General features: G+C 39.3%; 1 pseudogene; it reads left to right on the top strand.

Annotated features, from left to right (window-relative positions):
* Positions 1-4,501: 4,501 nt before the first annotated feature.
* Positions 4,502-5,347, top strand: LOC149180417 (delta(24)-sterol reductase pseudogene; annotated as a pseudogene).
* Positions 5,348-19,747: the final 14,400 nt, after the last annotated feature.

Genomic DNA, 19,747 nt, shown 5'->3' on the forward strand with positions numbered 1-19,747 from the left:
ATTGTGAGCTCATATTTGGTTGAGCCTAACTGGATTGATGCCAGGAATCTTCTGAGATGTCTTCAGGACACAATCTCTCATGGATTAAGATACACTGCCGGAGATGTGAGACTACTTGGATATACTGATGTTGATTGGGCAGGCAGTGTGGTGGACCGTAAGAGCACTTCCGGGTGCTGTTTCACCTTGGGATCTGCTTTGATATCCTGGATGAGCATGAAGCAGAAGTCGGTGGCTTTGAGCACCGCCAAAGCAGGATATATTGTTGCTAGCATAACCTCGTGTGAGGCAGTCTGGTTGCGAAAGCTCTTCAGTGAGTTGTTTGGATTTACATTAGATACCACTGTGATTCTTTGTAACAACCAGAGGTGGGATTCGATTATTGAGGAATCCCGTATTCGTCAATTGCTCCAGCAGATAGACATCATCTGGGATATGGTAAGTCGATGAGCAAGGAAGCTCCATCACATTAAGATGATGTATAGGTTGATACACCTTGTCAAAGCCCCGAGGAAAGATCTAATCTGTGATTTTCCCAAACGACTTGGAGTTAGCAAGAAACCCTTGTACAAGGGTCCTGCATGTTGCATACATTGAGCTCTAGGAGCTCTGAGGGCTTGTGGTTCCTACTGGAGCAACATATGACCACAAGGTGACTCACCCTCCCCTGGTGGTGCACACTGGAACAAGATGATTCGCTCTCTTGTGGGACAAGATGATTCGCTCTCTTGTGGAACAGGATGATTCGCTCTCCTGTGTAGCAGGATGATTAGTTCTCCTGTGAGGCCTGGATTGATGTGTTCTCCACGGCGATTGTAGCAGGATTGATGTGCTCTCCTGTGAGGATAGGATTGATTAGTTCTCTTGTCGAGGCATCCTACCCATGCAGTCTGGGACTCATGGGAAGTACCTCTCATCTGATCAATGAGCAGGGAAATGAAGTTAGGGACCATAGTAGTACTGTTGGGCCTCACAATGGTCCCTATTTTCACTCCATTATTCACCAATATCTTCACATTTTACCTTCATGTCACCTCCATTCCACCTCCACATCATTCCATTTACTTCATTATTGGGTTATAACTATGCTTTTCCAAAGTTTATTAATTCTTAACATTTTTAAGTGAATTTATGGCTGAACTTTAGAAAATAAGATGCTTATACTTATACCTAACAATTAGAATGAGTTTGTTGACATGTGTAGGCACAAAGGAAGCTTCCAGGGCATCTTTATGTGGCCTTGAATGATCAAATTCGAATTTGATAAGATAAGCCTCATGGAAAAGATCATGGAGAAAATCATGGACCTCATGGAGGATAGGGTTATGTGTCTAGATGGTTAAGAAATGTATGGAACTAAAGAGAGATTAGTGGATCATCATTATGAGTTTGTTATCTCATCTCATTGTATAAATAGGAGTACCTCCTCCATTCCAAGGGGAGGACTCTTGGAGCATTGTATCCAACTTATGATGGAATAGAATAAAGCTTCATTTTGCATATATTTCCATTATGTAGTTTTTAGATATAAGTTTTCTTAATGTAGTATATGGAATAATTTGTCTTGTTCTTAAGATAATTGAGCTCACTCTAAAAGGATGAGAGAAACATGTTATTTCATATTAGATCTTATTTCATTTAATTGCTTAGATGTTTGAGGATTTGTTTGTGATTGATAAATGAGTTTTAAATTAGAATCTTATCAACATATGAGAAGATATCCAAGGGTCTAAGTTAGGCTCTCTCTCTCTATTTGATTTGCATGATAATTGAAATTCATTCTTTTGCTTTTATGTTTCAAGTATCATATGAGGAGATAACCAAGAGTCTAAGTTAGGCTCTCTCTCCATTGATTTATATGGTAATTGAAATTCATTCTTTTGTGATTTTATGTTTCAAGTCATTTCATTTCTTATGCTTATGAATGAATCTTAGTTTAGTTTGGATTAGTACATGAGAGGACAATCAAGAGACTAAGTTATTCTTTCTCTCTCTTTGAATCTGAACAACAATTAAAGTTCATTCTCTTGTCTTCATTTTAAGTTTCTAGTTTTATGTAATCAATGATTTCTTTATGATACTGTAGGGAAGGACAACCAGGACCTCCTTACTTAGGAGCCTCTTCCCTTGCATATTATATTGAATCATCAATCATTTAGTTAGACATAGAGTTAGTTTCCTACTCCTGCATATATTTTGCTGGCATCATCACAAGCTTACGAGTTTCCTTGGTCGATAATTTAATGCAGCAATTTAAGCCCAATAAATTGCCCAACATTTTGGCACCGTTGTCGGGGATGGTGCTAAGGGATTAGGCATTAGAAATTTAATTTAGTACTAGTATTTTTCTTTAGACAAAATAACTTGTGAGACCTGGTGACAGCAGGATCTTCACAAAGAAGTTTAAGTTTGAGTTTTTTTTTATGGTTTAGTGTTTAGCTAGTTTTAAATTTTGTCTTTTCAAAAACACCCCCCTGCATGAATAAAAACAAATCAATCGATAAGTATGCTCTCTTCCTGCGCTTCGTGCGATCAGGAAGATCAGAAAGTCTATTGATTTTGTTCAAATAAAAATACTCTTGTTGGAGAGCTAATTTGCAAAAAGACAATAAAGAATTTTGTGAAAAAAAAACATCTTTAGATTTTTTTAGATGAAATTTAGTTTTTTTAATTTTAGATTTAAAAAATAAAAATAAAAAAAATTAGTTTTTTTAGTTTTAGATTTTAAAAAATAAAAATTTAGTTTTTAATTTTAGATTAAAAAAAAAAAAAATTAATAATATATGTATCATATATACATATTATTATTAAAAATAAAAATAATAAAATAACCATTTCTTTTGTTTTTTTAGATATTTAAAAAAACTTCATTATAGTTATTGTTTAATTGATAGAAAACTGGAGACCTCCTGAGAACCCCCCTCTGAAAGGTAACATAGCAATTTCATAACAGATATGCATGATTTTGGATGAGAACCTTCGACCAGAGGTAGAAGAACAGAAATGGCATTTCCTTCCCTGGCAATTGTTCTAACAATTTGTCCATCTGGTGCAGAAACCATTCCAAGAAGAGCATTTAAAACATGGCTGCGTATGGGAAAGGGAATAGAAGGGTTTTGCTGCAGTGCAAGCAAGTTTTGAATAATTGGTTCTAGTTCTAGACGGGCACCATTGCCATCCACAAGAAATTGGATGCCATCATCACTCATTACTCTCTCTAAAATTATAGTTGATGCCTCTCTTATAGTAGAAGGGAACTTTGAAGAAAATAGATGTTCCATAATGAGAGGAACTACTCCTGTATTGGCCATGCATTTCTTGTTCATGTTATTTATCGACAGATTCTCTAGAGCTCCCAAAGCTGACGCTTTTGATTCAAGATTACCTGAGATCATTTCGACAAGGAGAGGAATTGCTCCTTCATCTCCCAAGAGCTTTATATTTTGATCAGTAAATTTCATACTTGCAAGTGATTTTGCCATTTTCATCTTTGATTCCGCTGAGCCTCTATAAAGACGACCAATTAGTGGTTCATACCAGTTTGCAGCAGCCATCTGCACTATATTATCATCATTGTCACAAAGTTGCTGCAGGATTGCCCGTGCTTTTTCTGCTGATCCTTCGACAGTGCCATTTAGCAGAGTTACGAGGAGCAGTATGGAACTTTTCTCTTGACTAAGCTGCCTGTATATAGATACATTATGTTCCGGCCCATTGTGCAATAGCTCAAAGAGCAATTCAACAGCTGCGTTTGAAATTTTTGCATCACGTGCAAGGCAGCGTACCACTTGCTCTCATCCTCCAGCTTCCACAAGTTTATCCTTATTCTGAGCATGACCAGTGACGAGAGCTTTCAGTGGAGAAGCAATTGCGTCCTTGCGGCTGGCTCACAGGTTGTCACTTTCAAAGGTCCCAAAAGACAGGTCAAAGTGTGCTAAGCTTTTCAAGAAGTGTTTGGAATTTTTGAATGAACAAGAGCATTTGGTGGTTCGTGCATGTGCTCACGAACAGGTAGCAAGACTGATCTTGAAGTGCTATGATGAATTGGGCTCGATAATTGATACTTTGCTTTTGGAGTCTGAACCCTCTATTATTGATGTTGAAAAAATATCCTCTCTGGAGCTTTCATCAGCAACATCCAACTCAGTGATTCAGGAACATTCGTCTATGAACAATACAGAAAATGAAATGTTGGTTTTTGATAGAGTTATTGAAAAACCTCATGATACATCTTTAGAAGCTTCAGTATCAAACATATCTTTAGAAGGGAAAGATTTGCCTGCGGCAGAGAGCATAGATGTAGGGCCTCTAGCAAGGAGCCTCAGACCTATGAATGAAGATACTCTAGCCATGTGTCAAAATGAAGAAACTTCTCCAAAACTGGTTGAGGCTATCACTGATCCTATATCTGCAAAATTAGCTGCCGTTCATCATGTTTCACAAGCCATCAAGTCTCTTAGATGTAAGCGCCAACTTCAAGATACTGAATTGAAGATGGAAGATGGCAATAAAACAATGGGAAAATCTTGTCATGCTCATCAAATGCGAGCCCATGGTTTGCATGTCAGAGGTTAGTGCCGCCGTGTTGCCTCTGGGCATGGCGCCCCAGGTGCTCCCCGAGCTCGATGATCTCACCGTGGGCGGGGTCATCAATGGCTACGGCATCGAGGGCAGCAGCCACCTATTTGGCCTCTTCTCCGATACCTGCGTTGCCTATGAGCTCGTCTTGGCTGATGGGTCTCTGGTCAGGGTCACTGCTGACAATGAGTACTCTGACCTCTTCCATGCAGTGCCCTAGTCGCATGGCTCCATTGGCTTGCTTGTCGGAGCCGAGTTCCGACTCACTCCCGTCAAGGAATACATGAAGGTCACTTACAGTCCTGTCACCGGTACCCTGGACGACATCGCCAGTCACTACCTGAAATCTTTCCGCCTCCCTCAAAATGATTACGAAGAAAAGGTGCCTGATTTTGTTGAAACTATGATCTTCAACGACACAAACGTTGTGATCACAACAGGCAGGTATACTTCAAGAGAAGAGGCAACGCGCAAAGGGAATGTGACTAATGAGATTGGATGGTGGTATAAGGCTTGGTTCCACACTCATGTTGCCACTGCGTTGAAGAGAGGCAAGTTTGTTGAGTATGTGCCTGCTCGGGAGTATCACCATCGGCACACCAGATCCTTGTATTGGGAAGGCGCTCTCATTGTCCCCATGGGGAATCATCCCCTGTTCCGCTTCTTCCTCGGATGGTTGATGCCGCCCAAGGATCTACAAACCAGTTGCAACATACTCCATATCCAACAGCACTACTTTAACATCAATCCCACGGTCGTAATATCCTGAATATCAATTATATCTGCCATACAAGGGGATTAGCACTGATACTCAATCCATCCAAAATCTTCCACAGCGCTGCCATCCTTTTTGTTCTGCATTTATTTTGGTTTGTTTTATATTTTTAGGTTTATTTTGTTTTTATTTAATTTGTTATGATTCTGCTTTAATGTTTGTTATATTATTAATATGTTAATATATTAATTATATTAATATATTGATATAATAATTTTAATTATAATTTGTTGTAAATATTTGTTAGTTATATTATTAATTAATGATTGTTATAAAAAGTGTATTAATATATTAATATATTAATTGTATTAATTATATTAATATATTAATATCTTTTATTGCATTATAAAAAATATTAATGTTGTTATTCTAATTAATATATTTGATATATTAAATGTATTAATATATTAATTTATTATTATATTTGTATTTTGTTGTGTGATTTGTTTTTTATTTTGTATATATTTTGATTGATTAGATTTGATATATTTAGTTAATATTTGATTTGCATTAATATATATATATGATTGTAATAATATATTAATTATATTAATATGATTGTATTAATTATATTAATATATTAATTTAATATATTAATATGATTGTATTAATTATATTAATATATTATGATCATATATTATCTTTTGTTATCAAGTTTAAAAAATAATAATAATAATAATAATAATAATAATAAAACAAAATAATAAAAAATATTGTTGTTTAGAAGGATTGGCATGTGCGGGGTACTGGCATAAAACAAAATTTTGGGAGCATGAAAATTGAGAGAATCAGGGGAATTACAAGAACAGGATGAAAAACTTTGGAGGCATGAAAATTGAGAAAATCATGAGAACAAGATAAAAAAAAAATTAATAAAAAAAAAACAAAAACAAACAAACACACTTTTCACAAAATTCACGCAGGCTTGAAAATAAAGAATGGAACATTTGGAAGCATAATTTAAAAGAACATTTGGTGGATTATTTAAATGCTGACTAACTTGTTTAGAGTTGGAAAATTGATATTGTTGTATGCTTTTATAACGCACTAATCTGCAGGACACAACAAATCTATGATGCCAAACTTTTCGCCATGCACAGAAGTCAGCGGGCACAAACAGGGAGTATTACTCTTCATGGTCATTTTCACAAATGGATTGATATTAATATCATGATTAAGTCAATTTTAACACTTTGTTTGTCCTTAATTTGTTTTATTTGGTATGAAATTTTTGCGTAAGAATCATGAAGAAACTGGCCATTTCTTCTAGAGCACACTTATGTTTTCTTTGTACCAAGTTTTTTTTACAGGTTACAGGACAATCAAGTATTCATTAAGGAGATTACATTGAGCGCACAATTGGTCTTCAAACGACGAATTTCATGAAAAATTCTAAAAACAAATCCACGTCCACAACCATTACTTTGCACTCCCTTTTTGCAAAAAAAAAAAATTCCACCAATTGTCCATGTCCATAAAGCATCCCATTTCCATATCCATTTTTCACAGCAAGAGTTCTTATTCATACACCATGCATTTCCTTATTGTCATTTTCCATGTCATTACCATTCCCCTTCATTTCCACAATAAAACCCTGCTTGAGTCAAAGTCCTAGAGTCTAAGTATCATTGAAAAAAAGCACCTAGAGGCTTGCATGCCTTAATGGCAAGTACTCTTGCCAATGAACAATGGGAGTACATTAATATCCCTTGTTCGTTGGATCTTGTAGGTGACTCGACCACGACAAATTTATTCGTACCTACAAAGATGTGTTAGGCATCCTGACTCCCATTGGAATCAATGGTGGGAGCTCTTGTGTTGGCTAGGGGCATTCATTAACGGCCACTAAGTCAACAACTTCTTGCTATGTTCGACATCGACACATTTAATCACATAGTAATATTTGTGCCATCGAGCGTTGAAGACTTGAAGACCCATATTTTGTAGCAGATGAAGCCAATTTCTTTTCATTGTTTTTCAATTTGTCATCACTTGAGGACAAGTCAATCAATAAGGCTGGGAGGGACATGTAACTTATATATATTTTGTATACCTTCCAAGCCTTATAGATTTTCAGCCATATTTAGCAGACTCATCGGATTCATCATCTAGCAGCAGAGGATCCAGCAACAGATACGACTTTCAGCCATGTTCAGCAAACTCCTCAGATTCATCATCTAGTAGCAGAGGATCTAACAGCCGATACAACAATACATATCCATCTTTCATCCACAACTTGAAGAAGCAGATTCAGAACAGAATTGTGGCAGTTGCACATGCATGATTCATGCATGATTTTTCCAACCAAGTAAAGAAGACCATGAACAAAAGTTTTTGCAGCCACGTGTGCACAACTCTCATCCATTTTTGGAAGGGTAAGTTAAGGTATGCTATTTTCTAACTTTTAACCATTAAATTCCTTGAAAAGTTAGAATAATAATTTTTTGAAAAACTTCACTTCCTTTTTCCTTACTTTCCCCATTTCACATAATTGCCCAAATCATCTGTTTAAGGGGAAGGATACATCCACATTCATATATCACATTCATATAACATCCACATTCATATATCACATTCTTAACCCCACTTACCTTCAAGCTATATTCACTATTACATGAGCATACAAATGGCTTTGTCAAAAGTATTTAAAAGTTAATTGGATGCCAACAGAATCATGGTTGTTACACAAGAACCAACCATGGTGCATTCCAACAAAATGCCAACGGAATCATGGTTGTTACACAAGAACCAACCATGATGCATTCCAACAAAAATACTCTGCAATAAAAATCACATTATCAATATGCAAAGATCATACATTGAATGCAACAAACAAAATATGGTTGAAACACAAGAACCAACCAAGTTGTAATTCATCAAAATAACGCTTTGCAAAAGTTATGTAAATGATATCATGCAGAGTTTAAACCAAAGCTCAAGTACCAAAAAGTAATGTAATATATTGCATGAGGACATGCAATACCTTCAGTTTGGGGTAGATGTTGGGCCTCACAATGGTCCCTATTTTCACTCCATTATTCACCAATATCTTCACATTTTACCTTCATGTCACCTCCATTCCACCTCCACATCATTCCATTTACTTCATTATTGGGTTATAACTATGCTTTTCCAAAGTTTATTAATTCTTAACATTTTTAAGTGAATTTATGGCTAAACTTTAGAAAATAAGATGCTTATACTTATACCTAACAATTAGAATGAGTTTGTTGACATGTGTAGGCACAAAGGAAGCTTCCAGGGCATCTTAATGTGGCCTTGAATGATCAAATTCGAATTTGATAAGATAAGCCTCATGGAAAATATCATGGAGAAAATCATGGACCTCATGGAGGAAATCATGGAGGATAGGGTTATGTGTCTAGATGGTTGAGAAATGTATGGAACTAAAGAGAGATTAGTGGATCATCATTATGAGTTTGTTATCTCATCTCATTGTATAAATAGGAGTACCTCCTCCATTCCAAGGGGAGGACTCTTGGAGCATTGTATCCAACTTATGATGGAATAGAATAAAGCTTCATTTTGCATATATTTCCATTATGTAGTTTTTAGATATAAGTTTTCTTAATGTAGTATATGGAATAATTTGTCTTGTTCTTAAGAGAATTGAGCTCACTCTAAAAGGATGAGAGAAACATGTTATTTCATGTTAGATCTTATTTCATTTAATTGCTTAGATGTTTGAGGATTTGTTTGTGATTGATAAATGAGTTTTAAATTAGAATCTTATCAACATGAGAAGATATCCAAGGGTCTAAGTTAGGCTCTCTCTCTCTATTTGATTTGCATGATAATTGAAATTCATTCTTTTGCTTTTATGTTTCAAGTATCATATGAGGAGATAACCAAGAGTCTAAGTTAGGCTCTCTCTCCATTGATTTATATGGTAATTGAAATTCATTCTTTTGTGCTTTTATGTTTCAAGTCATTTCATTTCTTATGCTTATGAATGAATCTTAGTTTAGTTTGGATTAGTACATGAGAGGACAATTAAGATACTAAGTTAGTCTTTCTCTCTCTTTGAATCTGAACAACAATTAAAGTTCATTCTCTTGTCTTCATTTTAAGTTTCTAGTTTTATGTAATCAATGATTTCTTTATGATACTGTAGGGAAGGACAACCAGGACCTCCTTAGTTAGGAGCCTCTTCCCTTGCATATTATATTGAATCATCAATCATTTAGTTAGACATAGAGTTAGTTTCCTACTCCTGCATATATTTTGCTGGCATCATCACAAGCTTACGAGTTTCTCTGGTCGATAATTTAATGCAGCAATTTAAGCCCAATAAATTGCCCAACAAGTACCAATGGACGCATCGTTGTATCTACCGTACTCCCTACATTAGGATGACCTCCATTGATCTAGGATCAATGATACTGGTCTGGGACCAGTGGTAGGAGCTGTACCATACTATGACGCTGACTTCGGGTCGGTTGAGACTGGTCTGGGACTAGTGGTACATACTCCGAGACTAACTTCGTGTCAGTGCAGTACTAGTCTGGGACCAGTGAGAGTGGTACATACTATGACGCTGACTTCGGGTCAGTTGAGACTGGTCTGGGACCAGTGGTACACTCTCTGAGACTGCGATACTGGTCTGGGACCAGTGGTAGGAGTTGTACCATACTATGATGCTGACTTCGGGTCAGTTGAGACTGGTCTGGGACCAGTGGTACATACTCCGAGGCTGACTTCGTGTCAGTGTAGTACTGGTCTGGGACCAGTGAGAGTGGTACATACTATGACGCTGACTTCGGGTCGGTTGAGACTAGTCTAGGACTAGTGGTACACTCTCTGAGACTGCGATACTGGTCTGGGACCAGTGGTAGGAGTGGTACTTACTATGAAGCTGACTTCGGGTCAGCTGAGACTAGTCTGGGACCAGTGGTATGCACTCTGAGACTGACTTTGAGTCAGTGGAGGATGATACTGGTCTAGGACCAGTGGAGTTGTACTCACTATGACGCTGACTTCGGGTTGGTTGAGACTGGTCTGGGACCAGTGGTACATACTCTGAGACTGACTTTGAGTCAGTATGATACATCCTCGATCATTTCTTCTTCTTCATAATTCGGACAAAAGAAGAGCAGAATAGAACAATGCAAGAGCAGATCAGAACAGAGCAAAACAGTATAGATCAGTGCAGGGTAGAACAAGACAAAGCAGAATAGGCAGAATAGAGCAGAACAGGGCAAGGGTCAGGCTATACAGGGCAGTGCATTTATTGTATTGCTGATATGAATCAGATTTATTGTACTATTTCTCTCTGCTGAATTATTGAAGATAAAAGAAGATTTGATCAAAGGGTTTCCCCACACATTGTGGGGTTTGTCCCTGACTAGCCGCCACATCTTGTGTCTCTTGTCTTGGCTTGTTTTTTGTCGATCATTTAATGTTCTATCTGCACTTTACTTTATGTACGTGTGATTTCTAATCTTTGGAATATAATAAGGAAAAGAAGTAAACTGTTATAAGCATAGAACATACCATAACTTAACAAGGGTCTGATATAAGGACTTGGAGTATACTTGGCAAGCTCGAAGAGCATCAAGAACTCTTGGAGCCACAGGATTCTGAGAACGACTCTTTCCAGTTGATTAAGATGCCTTAGAGGTAGTTGCATAGATTCAGGGATCGCAAGTGCAGAGAAGGGTGTGCATTCTTGGGTGCAGGTTGATTGGCGGCGTGAGCCTATAGGTTGGACTTTCCTACGGTTCGACACCTTAGTCTGTTAATGGTACCAGATGTGTACATGGATTTGGCAGAGCTATTACCCAATGGTATCGAAGCCCTGGCTCGGGGGTGACCCATTGTTGAAAGAAAAAGAACAAAGTGGACACATGGAATGCTTCCAAACCCTAGCTAGGGTATCCACCATCAACAACAAACCATAACTAGAAAACGTGGTCTAGCGAGGCATCACACTAAGCCACTTGTAGCAACTCCAAAGGGTGCACACCAAACTAGCATGAATTCCACCAAGTCCACCATTAATTTCTCACTTATATCATCTAAGTCATCTAAGAGATTCTCTAAGCTTACATTTTACAAGCTCTTCAAGCATAATGATCCAAGGACCCACATGAATAATCTCGGGCCTAAGTGTGGACTAACATGCATGACAGGTGTTTAGGGGAAGTCATTCAAGCTAGTTCGTGTCCATTGTGATCTAAGAAACCTACATTAGTACAAGAAATTATCTTTTAATGAAGCAGAGCTGCACAGGGGAGGCCCGTATGTCTAAATACAGTTACAAAACTCCGTTACAAGTAGATTCGATTCTATGCTTATAACAGTTTACTTCTTTTTCTTATGGTATGTTCTATTCTTATAACAGTTTACTTCTTTTTCTTATTATATTCCACCGATTAGCAATCACATGTACGTAAAGTAAAGTGCAGATAGAACATTAAACGATCGACAGAAAACAAGCCAAGACAAGAGGCACAAGATGTGGCGGCTAGCCAGGGACAAACCCCACAATCTGTGGGGAAACCCTTTGATCAAATCTTCTTTTATCTTCAATAATTCAGTAGAGAGAAATAGTACAATAAATCTGATTCATATAAGTAGTAGCAAACCCTAGATCAGTAGCATCAACATTAGCGGCTTCATTATCAAACTAGGGCAGACCATATCTCACAAACCGTTTGTCGGATTGACTTCATTCCACCACCAAAAGTTGCGGATTTCAAAGGAGGTTCAGATGAACCTACAGCACAGTTCTAAAGAGGATATCTTCTAGGCCACGCAAGTCAATCTTTACTTTTGCAGTTGCAGCTTCAGTTTCAGCAATTTCCGGCTTCAAACTAGGGCAGTCGATATCTTGCAAACTGTTCTTCGGATTGACTTCATTCCACCACCAAAAGTTACGGATTTCAAAGGAGGTTTAGATGAACCTACAACGCAGTTCCAAAGAGGATATCTTCTAGGCCACGCAAGTCAATCTTTACTTCTGCAGTTGCAACTTCAGTTTCAGCAGTTTCCGGCTTCAAACTAGGGCAGTCGATATCTTGCAAACCGTTCTTCGGATTGACTTCATTCCACCACCAAAAGTTGCGGCTTTCAAAGGAGGTTCATATGAACCTCCTGCGTAGTTCCAAAGAGGAGATATTCTAGGCCACGCAAGTAAATCTTTACTTCTGCAGTTGCAGCTTCAGTTTCAGCAGTTTCCGGCTTCAAACTAGGGCAGTCGATATCTTCCAAACCGTTCGTCGGATTGACTTCATTCCACCACCAAACGTTGCGGCTTTCAAAGGAGGTTCATATGAACCTACAACGCAGTTCCAAAGAGGAGATATTCTAGGCCACGCAAGTCAATCTTTACTTCTGCAGTTGCAGCTTCAAATTCAACAGCTTCCGGCTTCACATGTGAGAGAGAGAGAGACCCATTTCAGTGCAATAGAGAAGAGACTCATATCTGCGTAGTAGAGAGAGAGAGATGTGATGAGATGAGTGAGTCCAAATGAGGAAAATTCCTCTTATATTTATACAAAACGTTGGTGGGTGAATAGATGCGACTGTTGGGCTTCTGAGCCTACATGAGTTGTAGGTCGGCTTGATAATAATTCCATAATCAAAATAAATTCATATCTCCATGAATACTTATCGGAATCGGATGATATTTATATCAATCCTACACCTCTCGACGAGAGGAATCTAATAAAAATATTATCAGCCATGAATAAGATGACCCACATGAAGTTTTTCCCTGGTTGCCAATTTTAACACTCCCTCTCAACCATGGAGAACTTCATATGCAATCTGTCTATCGGTCGTTACTATTCATCCATCAAATGCACTGCCTTATACAGCCTGACCCTTGCCCTGCTCTGCTCTGCCTATTCTGCTTTGTTTTGTTCTGCCCTGCACTAATCTGTACTGTTTTGTTCTGCTCTACTCTGCTCTTGCATTGTTTTGTTCTACTCTGCTTTTGTCCGAATTATGAAGAAGAAGAAATGATCGAGGATGTATCATACTGACTCAAAGTCAGTCTCAGAGTATGTACCACTGGTCCTAGACCAGTCTCAACCAACCCAAAGTCAGCGTCATAGTGAGTACAACTCCAATGGTCCCAGACCAATATCATCCTCCACTGACTCAAAGTCAGTCTCAGAGTATGTACCACTGATCCCAAACCAGTCTGAACCGACCCGAAGTCAGCGTCATAGTATGGTACAACTCCTACCACTGGTCCCAGACTAGTATCATTGATCCCAGATCAATGGAGGTCATCCTAGCGTAGGGAGTACGGTAGTTAAAACGATGCGTCCATCGGTACTACTATGGTCCCTAACTTCATTTCCTTGCTCATTGATCAGATGAGAGGTACTTCCCATGAGTCCCAGACTGCATGGGTAGGATGCCTCGACAGGAGAACTAATCAATCCTGTCCTCACAAGAGAACACATCAATCCTGCTACAATTTCCATGGAGAACACATCAATCCAGGCCACCATGGATAACACATCAATCCAGGCCTCACAGGAGAACATATCAATCCTACTACAATCGCCATGGAGAACACATCAATCCAGGCCTCACAGGAGAACTAATCATCCTACTACACAGGAGAGCAAATCATCCTGTTCCACAAGAGAGCGAATCATCTTGTCCCACAAGAGAGCGAATCATCTTGTTCTAGTGTGCACCACCAGGGGAGGGTGAGTCACCCTGTGGTCGTATGTTGCTCCAGTAATAACTGCAAGCCCTCAGAGCTCCCAGAGCTCAATGTATGCAACATGCAGGACCCTTGTACAAGGGTTTCTTACCGACTCCAAGTCATTTGGGAAAATCACAGATTAGATCTTTCCTCGGGGCTTTGACAAGGTGTATCAACCTGTACATCATCTTAATGCGATGGAGCCTCCTTTCTCATCAACTTACCATATCCAAGATGATGTCTATCTGCTGGAGCAATCGACGAATACGGGATTCCTCAATAATCGAATCCCACCTCTGGTTGTTATAGAGAATCACAGTGGTATCCAATGTAAATCCAAACAGCTTACTGAAGAGCTTTCGCAACCAGACTACCTCACACGAGGTTATGCTAGCAACAATATATCCTGCTTCAGCGGTGCTCAAAGCCACCGACTTCTGCTTCCTGCTTATCTAGGATATCGAAGCAGATCCCAAGGTGAAACAGCACCCGGAAGTGCTCTTATGGTCCACCACACTGCCTGCCCAATCAACATCAGTATATCCAAGTAGTCTCACATCTCCGGCAGTGTATCTTAATCCATGAGAGATTGTGTCCTGAAGACATCTTAGAAGATTCCTGGCATCAATCCAGTGAGGCTCAACCAAATATGAGCTCACAATGTTAACTGCAAAACATATGTTCGGACGGAGGTTCACCAAGAACATCAATGCGAATGAGTTTTTGAAACTCAGAGGCATTTCCCAATTCTGATCCTCGAGGTAGTCACAGGCTTGCAGTCCATCATACCGAATCTTTCCAATATATTTACCACATATTTTCCTTGAGATAGGAAAATTTCCCTTGGCTTCTGCCACACTTCAAGTCCTTGGTCCTTCATTTCAAATTAAGCAGCCATCTCCCTCTTACATTTGTGAATGAGAGGGTTTTCACCTGTTAAAAAGAGGTCATCCACATACAATACCGGTATGAGAGGCTTGTCATCTTCAACCTTAAAGTAAAGGTTAGGATCGGCTTCACTCCTAGTGAATCCCAGCTTCATCAAGTAGCTATCGATCCTCTCATACCATGCTCAGGGTGCTTGGTTCAGCCCATAGAGAGCTTTCTTCAACCTGCATACATGAGATTTTCGATCATAAATCTCAAATCCTTCGGGTTGCTCCACGTAGACCTCTTCTTTGATTGAGCCATGCAAGAACGCAGTCTTGACATCCATCTGATGTAGGTTCCATCCTTGTGAAGCAGCAAGGGCTATGATCGAGTGGATGGTCATATATCTGGCAACAGGTGCAAATATCTCATCATAGTCTATACCTTCCTCTTGGGAGAAACCTCGAGAAACAAAAAGAGCCTTATACTTTTCCGTGCTTCCATCTGCTGCATGCTTTATCTTGTAAAGCCATTTGGAAGTAACAACAGTCTTGTCCTGGGGTCTGGGAACTACTTCCCAAACATCATTCTTTATGATAGACTCATATTATTCGGTAATAGCATCCTTTCATACTTGATGCTTGACGGCATCTGAGAATGACGAAGGCTCATTTTGTATGATCGTGCTCATGATGGTCAGGTATCCTTGATACCTATTAAGTTTCTTACTTTGATGGAAGGTTCCTCAGGGTGCAGCATGTCCTTCAGCATCATCAAGTAACCCCTTAAGCCATGAAGGCCTCTTCCTAGAAGAGGAAGGCTCATATGGAGGAGGATCAATCCGATCGAAGGGTTCTTCTACATCAGGCATTGATTCATCATCCTTTTCTTTCGGTTCCCTGGTGTCGGCTTCTTGAGAGCTCCTCAAAGTCGAAAGATTGATCACCTTGCTAAGAGCCATATCTTCGTCAAAGGTGACATCATGACTAATTATGACTTCCCTTTGACCGGCTACATAGATTCTATAGCCTTTAGTATTTTCACCATAGCCCACGAAAATTCCCTTCTTTCCAGATGCTCCCAATTTGTTTCTTTTCTCTTTCGGCACATGAAAGTATCAGGGCTTCCAAAAATTTTAAAATGAGAAACATCAGGTTTCTTACCGGTGAATTTTTCTTCAGGAGTCTTGGAACCCAATGCTTGACGAGGGCATCAATTTTGTACATATACGGCAGCGTTTGCAGCTTCAGCCCATAGAAACTTTGGAAGTCTTTGATCATGTAGCATGGCCCGGACAGCTTCCATCATCATGTGGTTCTTCCTTCCCACCACACCATTCTGCTCAGGAGTATGTGGTGTAGTAGTCTCCCTCTTAATGCTAGCCTCAGATGTGCCTAAGTGAACCAACTGTAATATATCAGAGGTCTTGCTTTGGCTTGAGGGGAATGGTCCCCTTTTGAGCTTTCCTTCAGCACATCTCGGACATGCACCTTCTTTCTCTACTTGGAATTCGGGCATCCCTGTTACCATTTGTCTTACATCGAGTATAGCTTTATAATGAAGGTGGGCAAACCTCCGATGCCAAAGTTCGAACTGAAGAGTTGTGTCACAAGACATGACACCTAGCGGACTTCCATCGACCTAATATAATGAATCAACACTAAACCCAAGAGTAAAGGCATATTTAACATTATTTTCCATATACATACCTTGCCATTGCTGAAGGTTACCTTGTAGCCTTTGTCTTCCATTGCCAAGATGGACACTACGTTCCTTTTGAGGTCAGGTGCATTTAATACATCCTAGAATTTCTAGCCTTCTTGAATGCGTGTTCTCTTCCTTGATTCCCAGCTCTCCTCTTACCTTTGCTATTGAATTTGTCATTCCTTTGATTGTCATTAGAGGGATTTCGAGTTGCACCACTGCATACTATACCATCCTTCTCTAATCATGATTATCATCATGCTACCCATGTCCATGATTTTATCCATCATAATGCTACTCAAACTAGTGTGCATCATCATCATGCTATCCTATATGTCCATGATCTCATGTTGCCCTTTATGTCCATGATCTCATCCATAGTTTTCCCATTGTGAGTGCCATTTCTCTGTCAGTAATAGTTTCCCCAATAGATAGGAGATCGTTCTTGATCTCGGTGATTCTTAAAAAGTATGCTTGCATACTTTCATCTTTACCCTTCTTGATTTCCCTTAACTTATTTCTAAGAAACAAAACTTGATTTGCATCATTAACTTTCAATAAACTCACCAGTCTGTTGTAGATTTCCTTGGAGGTGTCTAGATCAGATATGTAGGCCACCAAGCGCTTGTCGATAGAGTCCCGGATGATCTTCTTTGTTTTGACTTCTCCATTTTTCCATTTGTTCCAGGCAGCAGCAGATGCATTTGATGAAGGCTCAACAATATTGCCTCTTACATGGTCCAGCACTCCTTGATCTTCAAGGCTTAGATCGATAGACATCTTTCATCCGTGATAGTCAGCTTTCTCACAGAGCTTGTCTTCGGCAGGAAAGAGTGTTGAGGACCCCATAGTTCTTTTAGGATAGCCTTGCCAATCTTCTCTTCAATGATTGCTCTTGCTCTTGCTCGGCCTTTGTCTTCACCTCAGCTCTGATACCATGTTAAGTTATGGTATCTTCTATGCTTATAACAATTTACTTCTTTTTCTTATTATATTCCACCGATTAGCAATCACATGTATGTAAAGTAAAGTGCAGATAGAACATTAAACGATCGACAGAAAACAAGCCAAGACAAGAGGCACAAGATGTGGCGGCTAGCCAGGGACAAACCCCACAATGTGTGGGGAAACCCTTTGATCAAATCTTCTTTTATCTTTAATAATTCAGTAGAGAGAAATAGTACAATAAATCTGATTCATATCAGCAGTAGCAAACCCTAGATCAGTAGCATCAGCATTAGCGGCTTCATTATCAAACTAGGGCAGACCATATCTCACAAACCGTTCGTCGGATTGACTTCATTCCACCACCAAAAGTTGCAGCTTTCAAAGGAGGTTCAAATGAACCTACATCATAGTTCCAAAGAGGAGATCTTCTAGGCCACGCAAGTCAATCTTTACTTCTGCAGTTGCAGCTTCAGTTTCAGCAGTTTCCGGCTTCAAACTAGGGCAGTCGATATCTTGCAAACCGTTCGTCGGATTGACTTCATTCCACCACCAAAAGTTGCGGCCTTCAAAGGAGGTTCAGATTAACCTACAGTGCAGTTCCAAAGAGGAGATCTTCTAGGCCACGCAAGTCAATCTTTACTTCTGCAGTTGCAGCTTCAAATTCAACAGCTTCTGGCTTCACATGTGTGAGAGAGAGAGACCCATTTCAGTGCAGTAGAGAAGAGACTCATATCTGCGCAGTAGAGAGAGAGAGATGTGATGAGATGAGTGATTCCAAATGAGGAAAATTCCTCTTATATTTATACACAACATTGGTGGGTGAATAGATGCGACTGTTGGGCTTCTGAGCCTACATGAGTTGTAGGTCGGCTTGATAATAATTCCATAATCAAAATAAATTCATATCTCCATGAATACTTATCGGAATTGGATGATCTTTATATCAATCCTACACCTCTCGATGAGAGGAATCTAATAAAAATATTATCAACCATGAATAAGATGACCCACATGAAGTTTTTCCATGGTTGCCAATTTTAACAATAGCCCGACGAACCTTAGGTGCAGAAAAGGGTGTACACTGCCTATGTGCACGTTGATGGGGGATGTGCACTAGGAGGTTGGAGGATTCAAGGGTTTAATATAAGGAATTGGAGCATACTTGGAAAGCTCGAAGAGCAACAAGAACTCTTGGAGCCACAGGAGTCTGAGAATGTCTCTTTATGGTTGAGTAACATGACTTGCAGGTACAAGCACAGGTTGACGGATCACAAGTGCAAAGAAGGGTGTGAATTCTTGGGTGCAGGTTGATTTGGGACGTGAGCCTATAGGTTGGACTTTCCTACGATTTGGCACCTTAGTCTGTTAATGGTACCTGATGTGTACGTGGATTTGGCTAAGCTATTACCCAATGGTGTCGAAGCCCCAGCTAGGGGATGACCCATTGTTGAAAGAAAAAGAACAATGTCGACACTTGGAATGCTTCCAAACCCTAGCTAGGGTATCGAAGATCAACAAAAAAAAATAACTAGAAAATTTGGTGTAGCGAGGCATCAAACTAAGCCACTTGTAGCCACTTCAAAGGGTGCACACCAAACTAGCATGAATACCACCAAGTACATCCTTAATTTCTCACTTACATCATTTGTGTGCTTTAGGAGATTCTCTAATCCTACATTATACAATCTCTTCAAGCATCGTGATCCAAGTACCCACGTGAGTAATCCAAAGCCTCAGTGGAGACTAACATGCATGTTAGGTGTTTAGGGGAAGTCATGCAAGCTAGTTCGTGTCCAATGTGAACTAAGAAACCTGAATTAGTAGAAGAAGTTATCTTTTAATGAAGAAGAGTCGCACAGGGGAGGTCCGTATGTCTAAATACAGTTACAAAACTTCGTTACAAGTATATTTGATTAGAGGAGTAAAACAATCTAAATGTTTGCCAATTTTTTTGAATTTTCGTTAATTTCTTGAATCATGTGCCTAATCTACAAGATAAGGTATCCAATTCAAACGTTCACTTTCCAAGTTGTCCACATTTAAAGAGATAAATCCTCCGGTGATGCTCTCTACATTAATGGGCTTGAAGTGTTAGACAATTCACATGATGAAGATTTTTGTTGTCCAAGCTGAACATATGGTGCACGAATGCTATTGCTCAACGCATATGCTCCAATGGGATA

The sequence above is a fragment of the Pinus tabuliformis genome, chromosome 3_2 (genome assembly GCF_031772625.1).
Source record: "Pinus tabuliformis cultivar Carrire ecotype Pingquan chromosome 3_2, CPIR1, whole genome shotgun sequence".
Classification (NCBI taxonomy): Eukaryota; Viridiplantae; Streptophyta; class Pinopsida; order Pinales; family Pinaceae; genus Pinus; species Pinus tabuliformis.